The 24803-nt window shown below is 40.0% G+C and overlaps 1 protein-coding gene across 6 annotated transcripts in view; it reads right to left on the reverse strand.

Annotated features, from left to right (window-relative positions):
• Nucleotides 1-24803, reverse strand: part of pard3aa (par-3 family cell polarity regulator alpha, a) — an 871753-nt gene that overhangs the window by 282197 nt on the left and 564753 nt on the right. The gene's annotated exons all lie outside the window — the stretch shown is intronic.

Raw genomic sequence — 24803 nt, forward strand, 5'->3', positions numbered from 1 at the left:
ATAGCTGGAGGAAGATGCAATTCACTCACTTCTTACGGGAAGAATGTAAGATCAAATGAACTAGCAGCACAAGCAGACCATGTGGTTCACTGAACCGCTCTACTGTACAGTAGGATAATCAACCTTAAGTTCACTTACGGTCGCTTTCTGCGTCCTTCATTTCCCTGAGAATGAGCATCTGTCCCTGACAGCCTGAAATATATTCAACAATGGAGTATCCACAACCATCTGGGTTACAGGTTTCAAAATATTCACAAGCATTTGAGTGAAGTAATTTTTCACTTCATTTCTAAACAACTAAGCGCTTACCCTAACATCATGTCTATGTATTCTATACATCCCAGCTAGGGAAAAATGCCTCTTGGTGTCTATTTGCATACTTCAATGAGATTGTCTCTCTTTCTTCCAAATTTGAGAGCATATAAGCCCATTCAACCATCTGATGAAGGATCAGTGCTCTCAAAGTCGGAGCTTCCAAATAAACCTGTTGGACTATAACCTGGCATTGAGAGATTTTTAACACCAACACCTCCAAATCATGATAACCAAAGGTAGCATAATAAAGCTACTCAACAGAGAATCACTTACAAAGATCCAGCAGCATAAAAGTCAATATTCCTACTTTGGTCAGAAATTGGGAAATTGCTTAAAGTTCTACTGGTTAGGTTATTTTAATGTGAAAATCATTTGCATAATTATTAATGCAAATATTTTCATAAATTAATACAAGCAGGTGGCTTAATAAAAGGCAATTATTTATTTTGTGTGTTTCTGCTACAATGTATTCCTTGATGTATTTGAGAGAGCTAATGTGGAAAATAGATCAGCAAAAATAAACATTTTAGTAAGGGTGCTAGTCATCTGCCTGTGAGTAATCACTGAGGATAATCTTAAGAAAAACAAGATGAATTATTTGTTGTCTCATTGATGTATACTAGAAAAAAGTTTTTTTTTATGAAAAGAACTCCAGAAATGTTATTATGCACTAAAAAAAAATTAATTAAAGAAAAGATTTACAAGGATGTTGCCAGGGTTGGAGAATTTGAGCTATGGGGAGAGGTTGAACAGGCTGAAGCTGTTTTCCCTGGAGCGTTGGAGGCTGAGGGATGACCTTATAGAGGTTTATAAAATTATAAGGGGCATGGATAGGATAAATAGGCAAAGTCTTTTCCCTGGGATGGGGGAGTCCAGAATTGGAGGGCATAGGTTTAGGGTGAGAGGGGAAAGATATAAAAGGGACCTAAGAGGCAACTTTTTCACACAGAGGGTGGTACGTGTATGGAATGAGCTGCCAGAGGAAGTGGTGGAGGCTGGTACAATTGCAACATTTAAAAGGAATTTGGATGGGTACATGAATATGAAGGGTTTGGAGGGATTTGGGCAGGGTGCTGGCAGGTGGGACTAGATTGGGTTGGGATTGTGTGGTCGGCATGGACGGGTTAGACCGAAGGGTCTGTTTCCATGCTGTACATCTCTATGACTCGATAACTCTGTATAAGGAGCTATCAAAACCTTGCAAGTTCAACTTGGAAGTACTTTTTGTGGGCTAATAATGGTAAGAGCAAAGTGAATCTTGAATCAATGTAAACATTTTGGAAACTTGTGGTTTAGAGTATCTTTCATTTCCATTTGGAACTCACCAATCTTTCATCCTGGTTTGGTCGAATCTACCCCTGTTGCAGTTAAATAAATAGTGAAACTTGACACCAGTTAAGTTTAAATCCCACCATAACACTTGTTATTGGCCATGAAATCTGTTGAAAAATCTCAACTAGTTCATTAATGTCTTTCAAGATCAGGTCACTGTCATCTCAATGCACCATTGGTCTACTTGACTCTCATTCAATATTGCATGGTTGCCTCATAGCAACTTGGGTAATGGTCAATGCTGCCAAGGAAGTACTTATTCTTATTCCAAGATACTTTGTTTTGGATAAATTATGATTGAAAGTATTGGAGGCTCATGGTGCTTGATCAGTTTAAATGATACAGTTACGAAATGCAGAACTCTGATGCAACTAATCCAGTATCTGCCCTAGATTATAGTCACTATAGTTATAGTCACTTATCTGCATCTCTCTTCAACTACTTGCTCTGTAAATATATTACACGTACACAAAAATTTTGTACATAAAAGTCACTTATGTCACGATTGAAAAGGATTCTGCACTTGCATTGCTTCACTCTTAATAGTGAACTGATTTGCCTTGCTGTTTAGATTTCTTCTTTTGGGACATTTTCAAGTATTTACCTGATTCAACAGAAATAGGAAGAGGAAGAGGCAGTTGGATGTACAATTATCCTTGTTTTGACAACAGAGTCACTGCTTCACCTGTTATAGAATTAGGATCCCTTGCACCTTGGAGATACCAGTCAGTGGAAACCACCACTTGGGGAGAGACATTGCAAAAACCTCTCTCGTTGTCTCACTGTGAAGTCAAAACTTTGAATAAATCCAACAGCGAAAGAGTTCAAGTCAGAACTTGAAACACATTCAAACACAGTAATTGAACCCTAAGGCTGAAAATGGACATGACATGCAAAGAGAAAATGTTTTATATTTGTCAAGAGGCAAGTGCAAATACAACTGGGATAGAAGCTAAAGAAACACAGATGGCCACGTAGAATAAATGGGACAAGCAAAGAGACAGAGTCATATTGTTCCAACTGGAAAATTTTTCAATGGGTAGGCATGTGAAAATTTTTTGGCAAAGACTATCTTTGCTACTTGATGGTTACTTTATAGCGTTCTCAAAATTGCTGTCATAGTCCTTTATCTGCATCTCTCTTCACCTACAGGCTCTGTAAATACATTACACATACACACAAATTTTATACAGAAAAGTCATTTATGTCATGACTGAAAAGGATTCTGCACTTGCATTGCTTCACTCTCAATAGTAAACTGATGGGAACACTTCAGGAAGACCCTGGTAATTATAATTTTGATTCAGCTTGAAGAAATCCATACTAGTACTAGTTACACATGACATAACAACAGAAAGTGAAATCTCAGATCTGCTTCTGCCCAGTGGAATGCATTTCACCATTTCTTTGCATCTTAAATGGAACATCCTGCTTGTACATAGTGTTTTGTATTATGAAGTTGAAGGTGTGTACTGTAGCTTTAAGCGAGTGATGCTGTTCTGAACTGAGAAATTACAAGCACCTGTGTGATATGACTAGATAGCAGTTTCAGTGTGTACTGGAAAATTGAACATATATAACATTTGGCTGTGAAATGGATACCTGAGTTGGTTACTGTTTTGACAGTAATTTGAATTTAACCAGTTTAAATTATGCCCCTGGATAGCAAAACCCAATGGAGTTTGAATTTATTACTTTGCCAATATCGAACCAATGAGATGATTGATGTTTGGGATATAAAAATGCACTAGGAAAAAGTGAGGACTGCAGATGCTTGAGATCAGAGCTGAAAAATGTGTTGCTGGAAAAGCGCAGCAGGTCAGGCAGCATCCAAGGAGCAGGAGAATCGACGTCTCGGGCATAAGCCCTTGTTCAGGAATGAGGAAGGTGTGCCAAGCAGGCTAAGATAAAAGGTAGGGAGGAAGGACTTGGGGGAGGGGTATTGGGAATGCGATAGGTGGAAGGAGGTTAAGGTGAGGGTGATAGGCCAGAGAGGGGGTGGGGGTGGAGAGGTCGGGAAGAAGACTGCAGGTCAACTCGGCGGTGCTGAGTCCAAGGGTTGGGACTGAGATAAGGTGGGGGGAGGTGAACTGAGGAAGCTGGAGAAATCTGCATTCATCCTTTGTGGTTGGATGGTTCCTAGGCGGAAGATTGGCGCTCTTCCTCCAGGCGTCATATTGCCATGGTCTGGCGGTGGAGGAGGCCAAGGAGCTGCATGTCCTTGGCAGAATGGGAGGGGGAGTTCAAGTATTCAGCCACGGGGTAGTTGGGTTGGTTGGTGCGGGTGTCCCAGAGGTGTTCTCTGAAACGTTCCACAAGTAGGCAGCCTGTCTCCCCAATGTAGAGAAGGCCACATCGGGTGCAACGGATGCAGTAAATGATGTGTGTGGAGGTGCAGGTGAATTTGTGACGGATATGGAAGGATTCCTTGGGGCCTTGGAGGAAAGTGAGGTGGGAGGTGTGGGCGCAAGTTTTGCATTTCTTGTGGTTGCAGGGGAAGGTGCTGGGAGTGGAGGTTGGGTTGGTGGGGGGTGTGGACCTGACGAGGGAGTCGCGGAGGGAATGGTCTTTCCAAAACACTGATAGGGGAGGGAAGGGAAATATATCCTTGGTGGTGGAGTCTGTTTGGAGGTGGCGGAAATGACGAAGGATGATACGATGTATCTGGTGGTTGGTGGGGTGGTAGGTGAGGACCAGTGGGGTTCTGTCCTGGTGGCGATTGGAGGGGCGGGGTTCAAGGGCGGAGGAGTGGGAAGTGGAGGAGATGCAGTGGAGGACATCGTCAACCACGTCTGAGGGGAAATTGCGGTCTTTGAAGGAGGAGGCCATCTGGGTTGTTCGGTATTGGAATTGGTCCTCCTGGGAGCAGATGCAGCAGAGGCGAAGGAATTGGGAATATGGGATGGCATTTTTACAGGGGGCAGGATGGGAGGAGATGTAATCTAGGTAGCTGTGGGAGTTGGTCGGTTTATAGTAAATGTCCGTGTTGAGTCGGTCGCCTGAGATAGAAATGGAGAGGTCTAGGAAGGGGAGGGATGAGTCTGTGATGGTCCAGGTAAATTTGAGATCGGGATGGAAGATGTTAATAAAGTGGATGAACTGTTCAACCTCCTCGTGGGAGCACGAGGTAGCACCGATACAGTCATCGATGTAGAGGAGGAAGAGATGGGGGGTGGTGCCAGTGTAGCTGCGGAAGATGGACTCCACATATCCGATGAAGAGGCAGGCATAGCTGGGGCCCATGCGGCTGCCCATGGCTACTCCTTTGGTTTGGAGGAAGTGGGAGGATTGGAAAGAGAAGTTGTTCAGAGTGAGGACCAGTTCAGTCAGTCGACGGAGAGTGTCAGTGGAAGGGTACTGGTTGGTACGGCGGGAAAGGAAGAAGCGGAGGACTTTGAGGCCTTCGTGATGGGGGATGGAGGTGTACAGGGACTGGATGTCCATGGTGAAGATAAGGCGTTGGGGGCCGGGGAAGCAAAAATCATGGAGGTGGTGGAGGGCGTGGGTGGTGTCCCGAACGTAGGTGAGAGTTCTTGGACTAAGGTGAACAGGACCATGTCGAGCTATGCAGAGATGAGTTCGGTGGGGCAGGAGCAGGCTGAGACAATGGGTCGGCCGGAGCAGTCAGGTTTGTGGATTTTGGGCAGGAGGTAGAAATGGGCGGTGCTGGGTTGTGGGACTATGAGGTTGGAGGCGGTGGATGGGAGGTCCCCTGAAGTGATGAGGTTATGGATGGTCTGGGAGATGATGGTTTGGTGGTGGGAAGTGGGGTCATGGTCAAGGGGGCAGTAGGAGGAGGTGTCCACGAGCTGGTGTTTAGCCTCAGCAATGTAAAGATCGGTGCGCCAAACTACCGCTGCGCCTCCCTTGTCTGCTGGTTTGATAGTGAGGTTGGGGTTGGAACGGAGGGATTGGAGGGCTGCACATTGCGAGGGTGAGAGGTTGGAGTGGGTAAGAGGGTTGGATAGGTTGAGGCAGTTAATGTCGCGGCGACAGTTGGCTATGAAGAGATCGAGGCCAGCACGGGGTGTCCAGTTGGATGGGGTATGTTGGAGGTGGGAGAAGGTGTCGTCAGAGGTGTGCGAGAATCCTGGTTGGAGAAGTAGGCGCTGAGGCGAAGGTGGTGGAAGAACTGTTCGATGTCTCGCCGCGTGTTAAACTTGTTAACCAGGGAGCGTAGGGGGAAGAAGGCGAGGCCTTGGCTGAGGACTGATCTTTCATCCTCAGATATAAAAATGCAGGCATTTTGAAAATTGGAGGCAGAGTAATTGCCATAGAAACAGACCTATTAAGAAACACACTCTATCAAAGGAAACTTTTCAGATGAAATGTATTCGCAGTAAAAAGAAAGAAGATATGCCAGAAAGATCTTCAGCTGGACGAAGACAGACACCAAAGACGACAGCTGTGTGGTTTTGAAATTAAGTTGATGCAATCTGAATAAGTGTCTTATTGGAACAGCAGATTGTTACAGAGTTGGACGCAGGTAATAAGCAGTTACGAGAAGGAGGGTGCTTAGAGTTGTGAATAATTGTTGTTTAATGCTTACTTTTAGAGTTAAAGAATAAATCAATATTTTTTTTTAAACAGTAGAATTTCAGAGTTCTCTGTCATATTTTAGAAGATTAGGAGGTGAGGTCAGCTTTTCTGGGTGTTTGGTTTAACTAACAGACGGGTTCACCACTGTGTTTTTACATTCACTAAGAAGCTCAGCCAAGTCCCAGCAAATTGTACTTAATGAGAGCAGCTGAGTTAGGAACAGGAACAGAAAATGGAATACACAATCTTCTAAACTGGAGCCCCGCCTTACTGACAAGAACAAATGGACGGATAACTTTAGCTGTTATATCAGAAACTAAAATGTCTCAAATCGTTGCATTTCTAATTTATCTAGTTGAAGCTGAAGACTTTGTCATTGAGCAATTGTTTATAAAATTAATCCTTTTTCATAACAACCAGCTGCACAAAAAACAATGGCAAGCCCAATCAAATTAAGCAGTGCCCTCCAAATCCTGAGATTTTGAAGGGATTATAATTATCTTAATTTCCAGAAACCTTAAAAATCATTTTCATAATGCTATAGGGTCAATGAAAATTTCTATTTACATGTGAACAGTTTGGCAAGGGTCTCCATGGCGGAACTGTCAAACCTGGATCACTGAATCTTCAAACACTTCAAAAAAAAACTATGCTCTCACAAAAATGTAAAAAAAAAGTAGCATTCAAGTAACAGCATAAAGCTAAATGCTTTCCACATCTTAAAAAAAGGACAATTTGGAGAGCTTTTCGAAACTATTAAGTTAGGATAATGTGAACAGGGAATAGCGATTGCCTCCAGTGGTCAATGATAAGGGGTATCAACTTTAAAATGGTCAGCAAGAAAGTTAATCAACAAGCTAGGAAAACTTTTTTAATACAGAGCTTTATTGGAGCATAAACTGCTTTGCCACAGGGAGAAATAAGGCAGAGAACATATCAACTTGGAAGGGAAAATAGATTAAAATATTTGAAGCATAAGGGTGCACAGAATTATCAGCAGAGAACAGTCATGGAATTAATTTTAAGTTTCTCTCAAAGATCAAGGATGAAACACAGATTGTCTGTCAGTGTCACAACAGTCTAAGGTTTGTACGCACTTCATTTCAGGATCAAAAGTATTTTCCAACTTAGAAAATTGCACATGAAAAGTACAACTCATCGACATTCATTTCTAGTTACATTTTGATTCTATGTGCACATTTCACAAATCTATGACCGACTTAATTCACTATAAACTGGAATCTGGGCTTAGATTAATGCAAGTAATAAATGTGAATACAAATTGTAATACTTTAAACAATCAAAAAATGACCCACTTTAACAGCACATGATCTAACTTGCTCAAGTGTACTTCTTTATCAGTCAAGCGTGGAATGGGATTGTAAGAATATATTTAAATATCTATGAGTTGGATCAGTCCACCGAGAATCGCATACACAAAATTAATAGGGGAGGTGTAAAGGAAAGCAACAAGGAGCTAACAGATATTTTTCTCCTCAATGAAATCAGAATTATGGTTCAAGGTACAAACAAGAATACCCTCCCAAAGGGCATTTTGAGTCAACCTACCACATATGAACTGCAACGGTTCAATAAGGCAGCTCATCACCACCTTTTTAAGGGCAACCATGGTGGGCATGAAATGCCATGCCAGCCAACAATGCTCACATCCCACAAATTAATTTAAAAATTAAATCTTATTAATCTCTTCATAATGCTTATATTATTTTAGAATAATTTGGTTATATTTGTTAGAAATTGTTCCTTGCGAAGGACCAATATTCATGATATCTTACCTCAAAGAATCTACTGGATTAAAGCCAAACAAATTCATATTAATGAGACAAGGTGTTTCAGACTTCCCACCTGGAAAATTAGATCTATCCATTCAATTAATTACATAAGTTGAAAATATACCATACTGACTAATGCAAACAAAAGGCTTCATTTATTGCAAGATAAGTTTAAAATGATAAGTTCTATTCAACTGATCAACTTTTCCATTTTTTTAACGCAGCTGTTTTGGGCCCAGCTTTAGGATTCACTGTTAAATCAACTAAGCTAAATTTTAAAATTGAGCAAGGTGTTTCAAAACAAATTTTATCTGTAGCTGGTCATTGCCAAGTCATTTCAAATTAAGAACAAATTAAGTTAATGACTAATCTACATAAAGATAACCATTGTGAGGCTGGCCTATTAATTAGTAATCTTTACAACTACTAATTAGTGTCAGTAATTATGTTTTTCTTAACAATTAAATCAACACACTATGGCTTTAAATAGTTTAACATTCCCAATTTTGGGTAGCTGTTAATGGTCTAAAACTTTTACATGTATACAAAATACAAAGCAGGAAAAGGCCATCTGGTTCACTGGTGTACATCTTTGCCTACAGAGTCATCATATGTGAAACAAGAGGATGGTACAGCCCCTACATAACAGTCACACGCTCCCCACAAAAGTTAAAAAAAACACAGATAAAAGCCCAAGGCCAATTAAATAAAAATCCATCTGTAAAATCTCTCCCAAAAGACCACAGTAATCAGGCTTATTTTAGTTGCGAGCTTATTTATTTTATAAAATAGAACTGGCTGAATGTTTTGGAGCAATCCAGAGATTCATCACAAATGTAGATGACTCATGGCAAAGGTCAACTAAATCTCTTGGAAAAGAACCACCACCTGACATCTAACCCATCACCCTGCAGCTTCCGCAGTTAAAATGAGTACTTCCCAGTTTTAACTTGAGCTACACTTGTAGACATTTAAAGGGTGGAGAACATTGGTAGATCAGTGCCTCAAAGTCTTTCAAAGTAAACAGATGGGTTGTTTTAAAAGTTATTATTGCAAAGTTTCTGGTGGAATGCAATGCCATCACAGGTATTACAACTACAGTGATCAGATCCCCTGAATTTGTGTTGGCAACAAACATAGCATTTAAAAAAAAAGAAAATTCACCACAGTGGTCACAAGGATGGTCTAAGATCATGAAATTTACATAGCATAAACAAAGACGATGTGAGTCAAAACCCGTTCTTTCTCAAAAGGCACTGAAACTAAGTCAAGCAGGATGAAACTGATTAGATTAGATTAGATTACTTACAGTGTGGAAACAGGCCCTTCGGCCCAACAAGTCCACACCGCCCCGCCGAAGCGCAACCCACCCATACCCCTACATCTGTTGTCGCTTATTTTTGATTAACACCTTTCTGGGAGATGAAAGTTGCCTGTAGGTTATCCAAGTTGCAGGGAGGAAACAACGATGCAGGTCATGGAAATATGTAAGTTGATTGTATTTCAGAAAAAGTATTTTGGGGCAAAAAGAATAAAATGGATTTCTAACAGAAGGACTGGAAGGCTTCTCTATCCTGGTTTCCTTCTCCAACATCTCAACAGTCAACCCCAGTGATGGACAAAATGGAGAAACATGCGTTCACTGACAACTGCAGGGTTTGACAAATTTTATGAAGGATACAAGACAAGAACTAAGCCACCAAGGTCTCAGGTTCAACTATAATGACTAAGAACTTTTCAAACTGCATATTCTTTATATTCCTTTTATATTTAGACTGTGTTCCCTTTCAAATGTTACAATGGTACTCACAAGTGTGCTTGATTTTTTTTTTAGTGCAAGTTATAAAATTCTTCTTTCTTTCATGTAAGAAAACCTCACAATTGGTTTCTTAATTTTAACTAATACTACATTCTAATTGAAGTGTGGTATCGTTAGATAGAGTCATAGAGATGTACAGCACGGAAACAGATCCTTCAGTCCAACTCGCCCGTGCCAGCCAGATATTCAAACCTAATCCAGTCCCATTTGCCAACACTTGGCCCATTTCCCTCTAAACCCTTCCTATTCATGTACCAACCGAGATACCTTATAAATGTTGTAATTGTACCAGCCTCCACCACTTCCTCTGGCACCTCATTCCATACGCGCATCACCATTTATGTGAAAAAGTTGCCCCTTTGGTCCCTTTTATATCTTTCCCCTCTCACCCTAAACCTAAGCCCTCTAGTTCTGGACTCCCCCATGCCAGGGAAAAGACTTTGTATATTTAAAAATCAAAAATATCGGTTCTGATCAACTGAGGTGTTTCAAGAAGGTAGCTGATTCACCCCTCTTCACTTGACTGTGACAAAATTAATATGATGTCTGATCTTCCCTAAGTAATGCATCTAAATGACTTATCAACTGAAACATAATTTAGCCATTCAATATTCTATATGCTGGCTGAATTGTCCCTGAATTCTAGGTCTCTCTAATGTGAACAGACCAACTTTTCTAAACCTTTTGAAGGACTAAAACTTTTCTTAGATATGTACTCAGACCTGAGGCTCTTTGATCCTTTTTCAACATCTCTATATCCCCTCACTGTCTGAGTGTATCAAAATTAGGTGAACGTCTCTAAACATTGAAGCTCTTGTATAAGCATGAAATGGTGCAGTTCACTTTATATTGAATGGCCTTGACAATACAATCTAGTCTGCTTTAGTTACAGCTTCTCTGCCTTGGCAATGGACCTTTAGAGAACTGTGACCTCTGTCACAAAGATGTTTTGCTTTCTCAACCAAGTTCAATCCAGTTCCATTAGATGATCAATGTCAAGCACTTGTTGTCACCTCTTCCCAAATTCAGAACTCTGCACTTATTTAGCTCAGAGGTAACTAGCGAACAGAATCTAATATTTAAGATGGGATAACCTTTTTGATTGAAAGCTGTTTAAATAAACTATGCAAACTATATAATACCTTTGATTTTCTGCATAAATTCTTTTCTACTTGGTTTATTTTGCGATGTTTCTTTCCTGTTTTATTTCTTCCTCCATCAGGTTTTTCCCCGTCTATACATTTTCTCCAAGACTCTACTTATTTCCATTTCACTTCATCTTACCCTCTGTGGCTTCTTTAAAGCAGTTTTTATTTCAATTTTACTGTACAAAAGAATGTACAGCATGCAAGTTCAAAGGAAGCAGATTCACCAAGGGAATTACGGTTTCAAAATGCCCAAAGTTGTTAGAAGAAACAGAGGCTAAGTGAAACAGAAATGTAGCCCAGTGAAAGCTCATCATTTACATATCGAAATACTGAATAAGTTAGCGCACAGTAGAAACATAAATAAACAGACTGACAACCAACACAGTAATGACACATGACAATCCAAAGGACTGAAGTCCCTGTTTTAGATTAGATTAGATTACTTAGTGTGGAAACAGGCCCTTCGGCCCAACAAGTCCACACTGCCCCGCCGAAGCGTAACCCACCCATACCCCTACATCTACATCTACCCCTTACCTAACACTACGGGCAATTTAGCATGGCCAATTCACCTGGCCTGCACATCTTTGGAGTGTGGGAGGAAACCGGAGCACCCGGAGGAAACCCACGCAGACACAGGGAGAACGTGCAAACTCCACACAGTCAGTCGCCTGAGGCGGGAATTGAACCCGGGTCTCTGGCGCTGTGAGGCAGCAGTGCTAACCACTGTGCCGCCCAAATAAGTTCAACATAAATATTTTATTTCAACATAAATATGGTGCAGCTTGTTAAGTAGGTTCATACTCTTATAATACATTTTGCTTTATACTAACTACGTGATTTCTTGGATTAACCTACAACTGGATTAAACAAACTCATTTGGAGCAGCAAAGAAAGGTGCTACACTTAATCTCAGCACACAGATTTGAGAACAAAATGGGGGAATTTTGCACTCTCAATCATTATCCACTACTGAAATGCAATTGTGTTGATGTCAAACAAAAGCAGCACTAGACTAAGTACTGATTTCCAATTCTCCGCTGATGACAAATAATGTACTGACTCACAGTGTCCACACAGTGAAATGAAGTGATTTGCAGATGGACAAGCTATGCTGTGGGACCAGGAAAGAAAAAGAGGGAAAAATGGTGGAGCACAGCAGGTCAAATTTATCTTCGATGTAATGACTATGGCTTTGGGAAAGATAAACTCGCACATTTTTTGCCTTTTTTAGATTTTTTTCAAATTGAAACAATATCTGAGTTGTACGAGCAAACTTTATGGCTGGTGATACAGGTTTGATTTGACAATATCATATGCAAGTTATACTTTATTACCTTCCTGGTTTTCACAATTTCAGCATGCAACACTCATCTGCAACAACAGGAGGGAAAATTGTGCTGGTAGGCACAAGTTACTAATTTTTCTCTATCTCTTGGAGGGATGGGATGGGAAAATGTTTAAACTTCATTCAATGTCCCTGCAATCAGTAACTCATTAATCAGAGGGATACTGCATCCCACTTTCTCATGGTAATACATTTTTAGCATATTGAAACATTTGAGGTTCAAAAATATTTAAAATGATTCAAGTTTATGGAAGGTCTAATACATTGACAAATGACCATGTCCAATGTCAATAATGCACATAATGTCAATTTTAGTCAGCTGTTCCACAACTGAAAAGGTAATTTTCACAGATGTACTCCATATTATTTTGGTCAGTTTAGTTGTACAACTTTTCTACAAAGGAAATTGCATCAACAACTGCTGGTTACTCATGTAACTAAATTTAGTATTCTTGTAGGATCTAAGACGAAAAAAAGGAAAATAATTTCCACACTGCTTAGAAGAACAACTTTGAGCATATGATTTCCAGACGTCTTTTTCCTCTGGACTTCACTTTAACATAGGGGAATTTGAGTATTACCACATGTTCCATCTCTCAAAGCTGGCACGATATATCATATGTCCCTGGCTGAAAGTGCATCTTTTCACTGCCATTGTAACATGGTTAAGACACTTCATTCTGAAATAACTAGATTGGTACATTGTAACACTTTAGATCATCGGGTATGAGCCCCAGACTTTGTTTTCCCATTTTCATGAACTTATGGACCAACAGATTATAGATCTAATTCTAATGTCACTGGCTACATTCCATTCCCCCGCAAATAACAGCCTGCTCTCATGTATTTCACCAGTACTTCCACATATTAAAAAGCTCCAAGACAATATACATTTCTTTCAGAAAGGATTTCAGATGAGAAAGGGACTCGGCACCCCTGTGGTTTGTGTCATTTGAAGTGAGATTATATTACAACTTCCTAACCCGCCAAAACTTCTGAGCATTATCCCTTTGAGAACTACAGTAACATTTTTGCACTAGAGTAAGTCAAAATTCCAACTGAATTGGCTGTACTCCAGAAAGAATCAGAGCAGAACATTTTAAGAGTTTTTGCAAACAATTGCTAAAAGAAACAAAGTGATATAGTCTTCAAAATGTATCAATTTGGACTGAGATATATTTAGGATGGTTTGTAAACATTTCTAAACAAGGATCCAAATCATTGTATGGTAGCTCAGAACTTGTGCACTGATGAAAAAAATACATTTTAATAACGATTTTCTTCTGGTTATTCAATCGGCATGTTCAAAGAATTCCAATTCAAGGGAAAACTCAAAATTTATTGTCCATGAGTAGAGTGTACTGATTGGTTGAAAAGTGGACTGTCATCAGTACGAGCATTACCATGATAATGCACCAAAAATGCAGATTGACACAACAGCCAGACTATACATACATTTCCTTGATAAATGAACAAGCGAATTGCTATAACCTTTTTTGTTCAGTTGAAACAAGCACAGTGCATGTACATGTTCCTGCTGTCTGCAAAAGCAGGAGGCCAGGTATTGACTGCACCCAAGCAGTCTGTACTTATTGCAACTGCAAAAACGCTCAACATTAGGAGCGAATTGTACAAGATTTGCTGGACATTCCTGAGTGCATTAAGAATTATGCTGATAACCAATTTAGGATGATGATCAAGTTTGCTGTGTATGCGCTTCTATATACTAGAAACGGCATGTATTAATAGACAGGGTTCTGTTCCATGGGGACAGAAGGCATTTTTATATCAACCACACCGATATGTTAGGACAACATCTTTGGGCAAGTGGGACTTGAACCTAGACCTTCTGGTCAAGATGCACAGACACTACTAAGACACCACAAGGGTTTTTTTTTGCAGTCAGATATTTCAATATCAACCTGCTCAGATGTGTGTCTTGGACTGGTGTGACTTGAACTCTAGCTTTCTAACCCAGAGGTAAAGACACTGCAACTGAAAGCCTTCCTTACAGGAAGAAGGCATTTTCTAATAAACCTGATCAGAGATATTAATACATAGCTCTGTAGCAAGTGGGACTTGAACCCAGTGCTTCTGTCCCAGATAGGGACACTGTGCCACAAAAGTTTTCTGATTGAAACATAAATAATTCAACAAATTTTGTCACAGTTGGTTCATTTCGCAGGACAACACACTGACCAACTGGAGTGAACTTGCAGAGTTAACATTTAAACCAAACTTGGCTGTTAACTGTCAATCACCATTAATGGGTGATTTCTCCATAACAAATTTACCAATCAGGATCCACGAGGATCAGTATTCGGGGCACAATTGGTTACAATATAGAATGATGGCTGGATTAGGAAAGCAAATGTACTATCATCAGGTTTATGAATGCCACAAAAATAGGTGGGAAAGCAAGTGGTGATGATGACATAAAGAGTCTGCAGAGAATTATAGAAACTTGAGTGAACAAAAGCTTGCACAGATAGAAGATGACGTGAGGAATTATGAGGTAATGCACTTTGGCAGGAAGAATACAGGAGCTAAACATTATTTAAATGAGGAAAGACTACAGAAAGCTACAGAACAGAGGGATTTAGGAGTCGGCTGTTGTGATTAACAAAAACTAGCATCCAAGTTCAGTGTATAATAGGGAATGCAAATAGAATGTTGGCCTTTATTTCAAAGGAATGGAATACACAGGTAGGGAGATTTTTCTAAAACTGAACAAGGTATTGGTCAGACCACAGTTGGAATACTGTGAACAATTTGGAAGATAAGGAAAAATATATTAGCATTATATGCCATCCAGAGAAGGTTCACTAGTCTAATAGCATGTACTCCTCAGAATCTTACATTTCAATAAGATCACTTCTCATTTCTTAAATGTGAAATTAGTATCGGCCCAACCATTCCCAACGATCAGTTTTATGAATGTTCTCTGAACTGTCTCAAGTATACACAAGTATATTTCTCCTTCAGTAATGAGCTTGACACGACATGAAATAGTCTAATGATGTATGTAACTAATATTCTGCTCTTTTATTCTTCCAAAGTGGACAATCTGATTATCTAAATATTGGGCGGCACAGTGGTTAGCACTGCTGCCTCATATCACCAGAGACCCGGGTTCAACTCCCGCCTCAGGCAACAGTCTGTGTGGAGTTTGCACGTTCTCCCTGTGTCTGCATGGGTTTCCTCCGGGTGCTCCGGTTTCCTCCCACAGTCCAAAAAAATGTGCAGGCTAGGTAAATTGGCCATGCTAAATTGCCCGTAGTGTTAGGTGAAGGGGAAAATGTAGGGGATAAAAGCAAATTACTGTGAATGCTGGAATCTGAAACCAAAAAAAGAAAAAATGCTGGAAAATCTCAGCAAGTCTGGCAGTATCTGTCAGGAGAGAAAAGAGTTGACATTTCGAGTCTAACTGACCCTTTGACAAAGAGTCAGTTAGACTCGAAACCTCAGCTCTTTTCTCTCCTTACAGATGCTGCCAGACTTGGAGATTTTTCAGCATTTTCTCATTTTTGGGTAAATGTAGGGGAATGGGTCGCTCTTCAGAGGGTTGGTGTGGACATGTTGGGCCGAAGGGCCGGTTTCCACACTGTAAGTAATCTAATCTAATCATCCCACATTATACTCCAACTGCCAACTTTCTGCCTGCCCATTGAACAGTTAATCACCCTTATTATGTCCTCATCACAACTTGCTATCCCACCTATTTTTGTACTGCTAACCAACTTGGTTATAATACTCTGCTTCTTCATCCTAGACATTCATATACATTGCAAAAATTGGAGGCCTTGCACTAGTCCCTATGACACACTAATAGTTAAGAGTTTGTCAACCTGAAATTGACCCCTTCATTCCAAATCAATTTTCTATGAATTATCAATCCTCTCGCCATCCCAATATATTACCCTCAAAACCAGAAGCTCTTAGCTTGTGCAGGAATCTTTCCTGTAAGACCTTGATAAAATGCCTTCTAAAAATCCAAATAGAAAAGTGGTTCACCTTTAGCTAGACTGCTCCCTACATTCTCAAGGAACAAATTTGCCAAACACAATTTCAGATACGGGTGCCTGGATATGCCCTTCTGTGGACGTCATAAGAGCAACAAGAAATAAACTGAATGTTTTTCTAAGAATATACCAAGTCTCTGCCAGTAAGTTGTAGAGTATCAAGCAATGGGTGTCGGGATTGGGAGGAGCAATTAACTGAGAAATAAAAAGACGAATGATGATAGGAAAGGTAGTTCTCAGAAGTGTGAAAAGAAATTAAGTGATTTTTAAAAATAAGTTGTGTTTATTGTGTAGCTTTTGTCACTGATAAACAGCAGTACCTGTTAAATCATCTTAAAATCAATGGGAAGAAAGGTGTTACACACACAATGTAAAATTACTATTTCAAGGTACTTCTCTTTCTAATTATATGTTGTTGATACTTTCTTCAAGACGGTCTGTCAGAATCAAGTTGAAAAACCCAGTGGAACTCCAACACTGCAACCTGTAGCAATCAATTACCAGAACTACTTAATTATGTATCTTCACCTTTTAAAATAAAATACCTGATACAAAAATATCAAATCTCACACTTAAGCATCTCAACTGGAAAACAAGCAGAATGTACTGGAACTTCCCGTGAATTCATCTCCTTCACAATCGTCACCATCATCCCTGCCATCTTGTACTAGATATCAACCCACTATGCAAACCCATTAACTTTGCTGTGTAATCATTACTCATGACAGTACAGATGTAAATACCAACCAATCAGGGCTTGGTGAAATATAGCACCTTTGTAACACCTGATCCATAATTAATCCTTTTGCTTTTATTCATTCATAGGGTATGGACATCACTGGCGGGCTAAGCCTGTATTGTCCATCCCAGATTGTCCTTCAGAAGGTGGTGGCAAGGCCTTCTGGAATTGATGCAGTGCATGTGTTATAGGAAGAGAGTTCCACATTTTAACCTCGTGACTGTGGAAGCACAGTAATATAGTTACAGGTCAAAATATTGACGTGGAGGAAAACATAGAAATACTGGTGTTCTCATATACCTAATGCCCTGTCCCCCTGGAAGAGGAAGGTCATAGGTCTGGAAGGTGCATTTAAGATATCATGGTGAGTTCATGTCGATAGTGCACAGTGATGTCAATGTACACGGGTGGAGGAGGGAACCAATTCTGAACATATTCGATGGGGTGCCAATGAACTGGCTGCTTTGTACTGAATGACATGGGATTCCTCTGTTGCTGGTGCTTTACTCATCCAGACGAATGGGAAGAACTTCATTACACTCCTGACTCATGCCTAGTAGATATTGGACAGACTTTGGGAGCCAAAAGCTGAATTACACACCACATGATTCCTTGCTTCTGACATGTTCTTCTAACAACAGTATGTGTGCACCTGGTTCAGTTCCATTTCCAGTCAATGATACCATCCAGGATGGTAATAGTGCAGCATTCAGCAATAATAAGATCAGTGAATGTCAATGGGCAATGGTTGCATTCTTTCTTGATGCAGATGGTCATTTTCTAGCACTTTTGTGATGAAAGTGTTACTTGATCAGACATTGCTCACATCTACTATCCTGCCCTTTCCCCATAACTCGTCATTCCACAACTGATCAGGATGTTCTCTATCTCAGCTTTAAATAAACACAAAAATTCTGCCTCCACAACTCTCTGTTGCAAGAAGTTCCAAAGTCACTCAACCCTTAGAAAAGAAATTCCTCCTCATCTCAGTGTTAAATTGGTGCCCTTTTATTTTGAGATGATGGCCTCAGGTCCTAGACGGTCTCACAAGAGAAAACACCCTCTGCATTTACCATCAACTCCCTTCTAAATCGTTGATGTTATGATGGGATCACCTCTCATTTTTCTAAATTCCAATAAGTAGAGTCCCAACCTTTTTAGCCTTTGCTCATAAGACAATTCCTCCTCCGAGGCCACCTTCTCTGAAATACCACCAAAGAAATATCTCCCTTAAATAAGGGGACCAAAACTGCTCACAATCGTCCGAATGTGGTCTCACCAGCACCTTGTACAGTTGCAGTAAGACTTCCCTAATTTTACGTTCCAACCCCCTTGAAATACAGGCCAATATTTCATTAGACATCCTGATAGCTAGCACACATGTGCAGCAGGTTATGTTTCATGCACAAATGTCCACAGACCCTTATATTGCAGTTTTCTGCAACTTTTCTCCACTTAATTAATACTCTATTCTTTTGATCTCCCTTCACATTTTCCCACATTTTCTCACATTTGCAAACATCTCCACTAAATCTATCGGTATCTCTCCATAAACACTTAAGTGTCCACCTTGCCTGTTTTTGTGTCATCTGCAAATCTGGCTGAAGTACATTCCCTTCCTTCCTCCAAGTCATTACTATATAAACAGTTGCAGTCCCAGCACCCATCTGTGTAAACCCATTAATCACAGGTTGCGAATCTGAAAAAGAACCACTCGCTGTTTCCTGCCATGAGCTAATTCCCAATCCATGCCAAATTACTAACTCCAACACCAATGGGCTCTTATTTTATGACTTAACATTTTGTGAGATATCTTGTTGAATGCTTTCTAGAAGTCCAAATGCAACATATCTACTGGTGACCTTCAATCTACTCTGCTTGAGACTTCCTCAAAAAACTAAATAAATTAGTCAGACACAATTTCACTTTCATGAAGCCATGCTTACTGCTTTATTTGATGAGCTCAAGTATGTCTCCCTCACTTTCTGCTGTAGGTCCTTAAGTACATTCAACACTCAGATAGACAGACATTTAATCAGTAAAGGAATTAAAGGTGATAGGTAAAATACAGAAAAGTGGAATTGAGGATTATCAGATCTGCCAAAATCACTGAGTGGTGGAGCAGACTCAATGAGCTATTTTATATACTTCTACTCAGCTACAGTAGGGAGATGGAATGCAGACTGGGCGAACGCTTTGCAGAACACTTATGTGTTCCTTGAACTTCTTGTTGCCTGCCACTTCAACACACCTCCATGTTCTCTGGCCAACACCTGTATCTCAGACTTGCTGCAGTGCTCCAGCAAAGTTCAGTGCAAGCTGTAAGGATGGCATATTAGTTTCCACCTGGGGACCCTGCAGCCTTTGAGACTCAATATTGAGTTCAATAATTTTATGGCCTGGGCACATTTTCCCCATGCCCTTAAACCCAACCCCCACACATGTGGCCTTGTCATCATATGGGCTGCTACCACAACCAACCTGTCAGCTGCTCATGGTTAACTCTGCTTTCTCTCCACAGATACTGCCAGACCTGCTAAGCTTTTCCAGAAATTTTTGTTCTCGTTTCTAGCATCCATGGTTCGTTGTTCTTTTTACCATTTCTGGTGCCTTGGTTTACATGGTATCATTCCTTTTTATCACCTTTTAGACTTTGTAACAATTTGATCCAACTGAGTGACTTATTAGTCAACCACATTGCTGTGGACCTGAAGTCACATGTCGGCCACTAAGGGTAAGGATCAGAGGTTTCCTTCAATACAAGACATTTATACCTCACTGTGTGCTATGGCGAAGAATTCTCCTGAGATCAGGAATTCGTGCTCATTATGTTAATATGAGTGGGGAAGGTTGTGGGCCAACTTAAAGTCGTTGCAGAGGGAAGGGTGGTGGAAGAAGGGGGAGAAATGTCTGTGTGTAATGAGAGGAAGAACATGAAATTATGGACACACCATCAGGAAATGGGGGGCTAGTATTGGAAAGAAATGGAGGCAAGTTGAACAGTATATTGAAAAGTGGAAGAATGGTCAGTGCAAATTGGAGGTGATGTTGGGGTAAAGGAGTTTTAGCAGAGGAGATAGAAGATTGCTCACATGAATTGGCCTGGAAGGAGAACATCAGTGAGAGGAGGAAAATGGTGGTATGGATTAGGAGAGTGGAGAGGAGTGTTCGCATAAATTCAGGTGGAATAGCAAGAAAGAGGGGCAAGGAAGTGAATGCCAGCATGAAATTAGCACGGCAGTGTAAGCAGCAACTGGACAAATTAAATTACTCATGTTTCTGGAAAGTATGCATGCTCTTTAATTTACTTAACTCAAGCAATGACCACTTTAAGATGGGCAAGTGGCAAAAAGAGATCAGTGTGTGTGTCTGTGTGCAGGTGCACATATGAGTGGGGACAAAGTAGCAGGAATGCTATCAGTCAATCTGGCAGAATTTGTGGGAAGAAAGTAGTTTGTGGGCGGCACGGTGGCACAGTGGTTAGCACTGCTGCCTCACAGCGCCTGAGACGCGGGTTCAATTCCCGCCTCAGGCAACTGACTGTGTGGAGTTTGCACGTTCTTCCCGTGTCTGCGTGGGTTTCCTCCGGGTGCTCCGGTTTCCTCCCACAGTCCAAAGATGTGCAGGCCAGGTGAATTGGCCATGCTAAATTGCCCATAGTGTTAGGTAAGGGGTAAATGTAGATGTAGGGGTATGGGTGGGTTACGCTTCGGCGGGGCGGTGTGGACTTGTTGGGCCGAAGGGCCTGTTTCCACACTGTAAGTAATCTAATCTAATCTAATCTAATCTAGTTATTTCTCAAGACTCTTCATCAGAACATCATTTCTGTTTTTGTTTCAGATCTCCAGCATCCCCAGTTCTTCATTTTAATTTATTGCAGGATATTGGTAACTTATTGGGTGAAGAATCATGGCAGAGAACTTAATTCCCAACAACCAGATACCTTGAATATTTAATAACTTGGGGAATACAAAATCAGTTCTTTTACTGGTTTCTGGGATGTACTGTCCCATCTCCAACAATGAGCAGAGTAAAGGATAAGCAAAAACTGAAATGGTATCTCCACAGGATTATATGCAGCTCCTCAAGGGCTGTAGTCTTAGATGCAGGTCAAGTTCCTACTGACTATGCATGCCCTGGCTTTACTAAGGGGTGCAAGGGATGGAAAAATAGCAATTGCTCACATTTTTTTTTAGAAGTTGTAAGGGATTTCAGTGGTCACAGGGTTAAAACTCTGGTTTCTAAGTGACAAATTCAAGTGAAAGAATCGGCTTCGAAGTTCTCCCATCAATGATTCATTATATCAAGCAATTATATTTCAGGTAAGTAAACCAGGAGCAATAACATTGAGTATTTTACAGTAAAGGACAAAAATGATCTGAAAGATATTAATTCTATTTCTTCAAAAGGAAAAACATATTCAATACATTGCTGGGGGGTCAAATCACACTTTTCTGTACTTCTTGCGGATTGGAGCAGTAAACAATGAACTCATACCCATAGAATAATTTTGATTGCAAGAATTTAGAGTGAAGGTTTCCATGATTTATTAACGGTATCATACTAGAATACTGAAAATGCTTAAATCAAAGTCACTAAGTTAAATTTTAATGCTTAATGCCAACATATAAAACGTTGATAATTTAAACAAAGGTCTCCAGACTGATTGGTAATACTTCCCATTAACTACATTTAAAAAGTAAGTGTGCAAATACTTTAAATGTGCTAAAGATGATATGAAATGTTAAAGTACAATAATGCGCTGAACTATATTTATTACTATGAATTAAGAAAGGCGGCATTATGACACAGGTATTATTTTTTTCAAGATCGACTTAAAGCAGTTCTTTTCTGTTCCTTCGAGATATAGCAAATGATGAGATACTTAAAAGGACATAGGAAAGAAAGAGAAGCTTTTCAGTGGATGTGAAAATGATTACTATTTAATACCGAACAAAATGCTCATCAGAGTAAACATAATTCACAACAGATAACACAAGGTAAACGTGCAAACAAATCTTGATACGCTATTTTCATCTTGCTCTCAAGACATGATTACCAAAGCTTTCACTTTGCATTCATCAGGGCAGAATTGCAAGACTACCCAATTTCAAAGGGAACAACAACTTATTCTGCCCAAGATGATTATTTCTCTAATATAATGTCTCGACCATTTCAAGTCCATTTGCCAACCAATCAACACCCTCACCTCATGATAAGTATAAAATGAAAAGATTCAAAGGCATATCTCTCTTTTCAGCAATAATAAAGCTCTATACTATCAAGCAACTCTATTACTTTCTTCTGTCAGCTATTAACACCCAAGGATACATCACTGTTCTGTGGCTACCAAAATACTGTTGGTGCAAAGTAATCTACATGAATTTGTTATGGCAATATTTCATAGATTGAGTCAAATATTAAAGTGACAATGTCTTCTTTTTCTTAAAAAGCCAATCATTTATTTCTCCATGAGGTAAATCACATACTAATTCCTAGTGAAGAGGCAAGTATGACTTACAACCAATTTCCCTCAGAATTTCATAGAATCTTAGAATCACAGAATCCCTACAGTGTGAAAACAGACTATTTTGACCTAACTAGCCCACATCGACCCTCCGAAGAGTATCCTACCCAGTCTCATTCCCCTGCCCTATTGCTCTAGATTTCCCATAACTAATGCACCTAACCTACACTATGAACAATTTAGCATTGCCAATTCACCTGACATGCAAATCTTTGGACTGTGGGAAAAACAGGAGCGGCCGGAGGAAACCCATGCAGATACGAGGAGAATGTGCTAACTCCACACAGACAGTCTTCTGAGGCTGGAATTGATCCTGGGACCCTGGCGTTGTGAGGCAGCAGTGCTAACCACTGAGCTGTCCACCTAACATGCTGCCAACGCTTTGAGATCAATTCCTCACATGGAGTAACTTCAGCAGTGGGGTTTTGTTTGTAATCAGGTCAGGCTGGTTAGTAGCTCACAATCTTAATTATGCTCTGACCACAAGCCAGCAATGCACAGGAGAACAATAGCTTTTCTCGATATCTTTTAAGTTACCTGAGTAAGTCAGTAAATGTTTGTTATGTCTCTATAGTATCTATGAAGTTCAACTGGGATTTTCTATAACTTTGAAATAATTCTTAGTCATCATCAAAATGCTGGGAAGAAGCAAAGATAGCCTTTGTCACATTTACATTATCTCAGCACAATAATCTAGCTTCAGGACCTGCACTAATTTCCAGGTAGCGAATCTGAGGAAACATTGATGATCTCTCAATTTCACTCAACATAGTAATTTGTTCCCCAGAATTGATGCATTCTATTCACCAGTATTTCCAAGCAGTGAAACAATGAACAATGATAAAAAGTTCAACTGACCATGAGTAAAAGTAAATTATTTCAATGAAATTAAGTTATTCCTTTATATTGGACTTAAAAGTGATAATTCCTTTAAAAAGCAAAGTGGTCTTCCTGCTCCTTATTTTAAAAAAATATGTTTTGAATTTAGGTGGCAAAACATCTCCCCCAATTCTCGGAGTTTACTATGGCAGGTACGTTTCTTTTTAAACAACATTTACAACTATAGCAGCAGATCAAACTGTGGAGCCTTTGAATACATTTCCCAATTCAGTAAATATTCAGAGACAGTCAACAAAAATGGTACGTAAACACTTCTATCCATCTGAATGACTGAACATGTCACACGGCACATCTTTGATTCAGGTGATGGTCCACGAGAGGGACCGTAGGATGGTAGTTTGGGGACATGGAATGATGGGAAGAATAGAAGGAAACAATGATCAACTAATAATTATTGTCACCATTCTTCGATTACTCTTGTCCTATTTGCTTTACTGCATAGAATTATATACAGCAGAAGAGGTCTTTTGGCCCACCAAGTCTGCACTGACATAGGTGGAACATCTGAGTTTCAACCTAATCCTGTTTACCAGCACTTGGTCCACAACCCTCTATGTTACAATATGCCACATGCTTCTCCAGGTACTTTTTAAAAGGGTGTGAGACAACTCACTTCTTCAATTCCTCCCATGTAGCGCATTCCCAACCATCACTACCCTCTGAGTAAAAAAAAACCTTTCCTCACATCCACCAAACTCCTGCCCCTCACCTTGAACCTATGTCACCTCATGACTGACCCTTCAACTGCTCCTTCTCCAATGTGTCCATGTCCCTCATAATCCTGTTACCTCAATCACCTCGCCCCTCAGTCTTCTCTGATCCAATGAAAACAACCCAAGTTCATCCAATCTTTCTTCATAATTTAAATTTCCTAGGCAGCATCCTGATGATTCTCTTTTGCACCCCACCTCCAGTGCACTAACATCTTTCCTATAATGTGGCAACCCATTGCACACAGTACTCTAGCTGTGGTCTCACCAAAGTTCTATTCTGTATGTTGGGAAAAAATAATTAAAAGATATTTGCAAATTAAGCACCTAAAGGTAATTACCATAACAAGCTATTTTCACATAAAGATGCTTTCATAGACAATGACATTTACAAAGCAATTTTTAATGCCTCTTAATTGCACCATTGTTGAACTATATAGGTCATGCATCTACCACACATGCTGTTGCATTCTGCTTTAGTAAATCACTTTCAGATACTTCAGGTATATATTACACTCCAGATGGTTTAGAAATTTTCAATATCAAAGGATTTGAAATAGAACAGGTCTTGATCTGAAAAGAGACTAGCTGCTCCCTACACAACATACCTA

Source organism: Chiloscyllium punctatum, chromosome 8 (genome assembly GCF_047496795.1).
Source record: "Chiloscyllium punctatum isolate Juve2018m chromosome 8, sChiPun1.3, whole genome shotgun sequence".
Classification (NCBI taxonomy): Eukaryota; Metazoa; Chordata; class Chondrichthyes; order Orectolobiformes; family Hemiscylliidae; genus Chiloscyllium; species Chiloscyllium punctatum.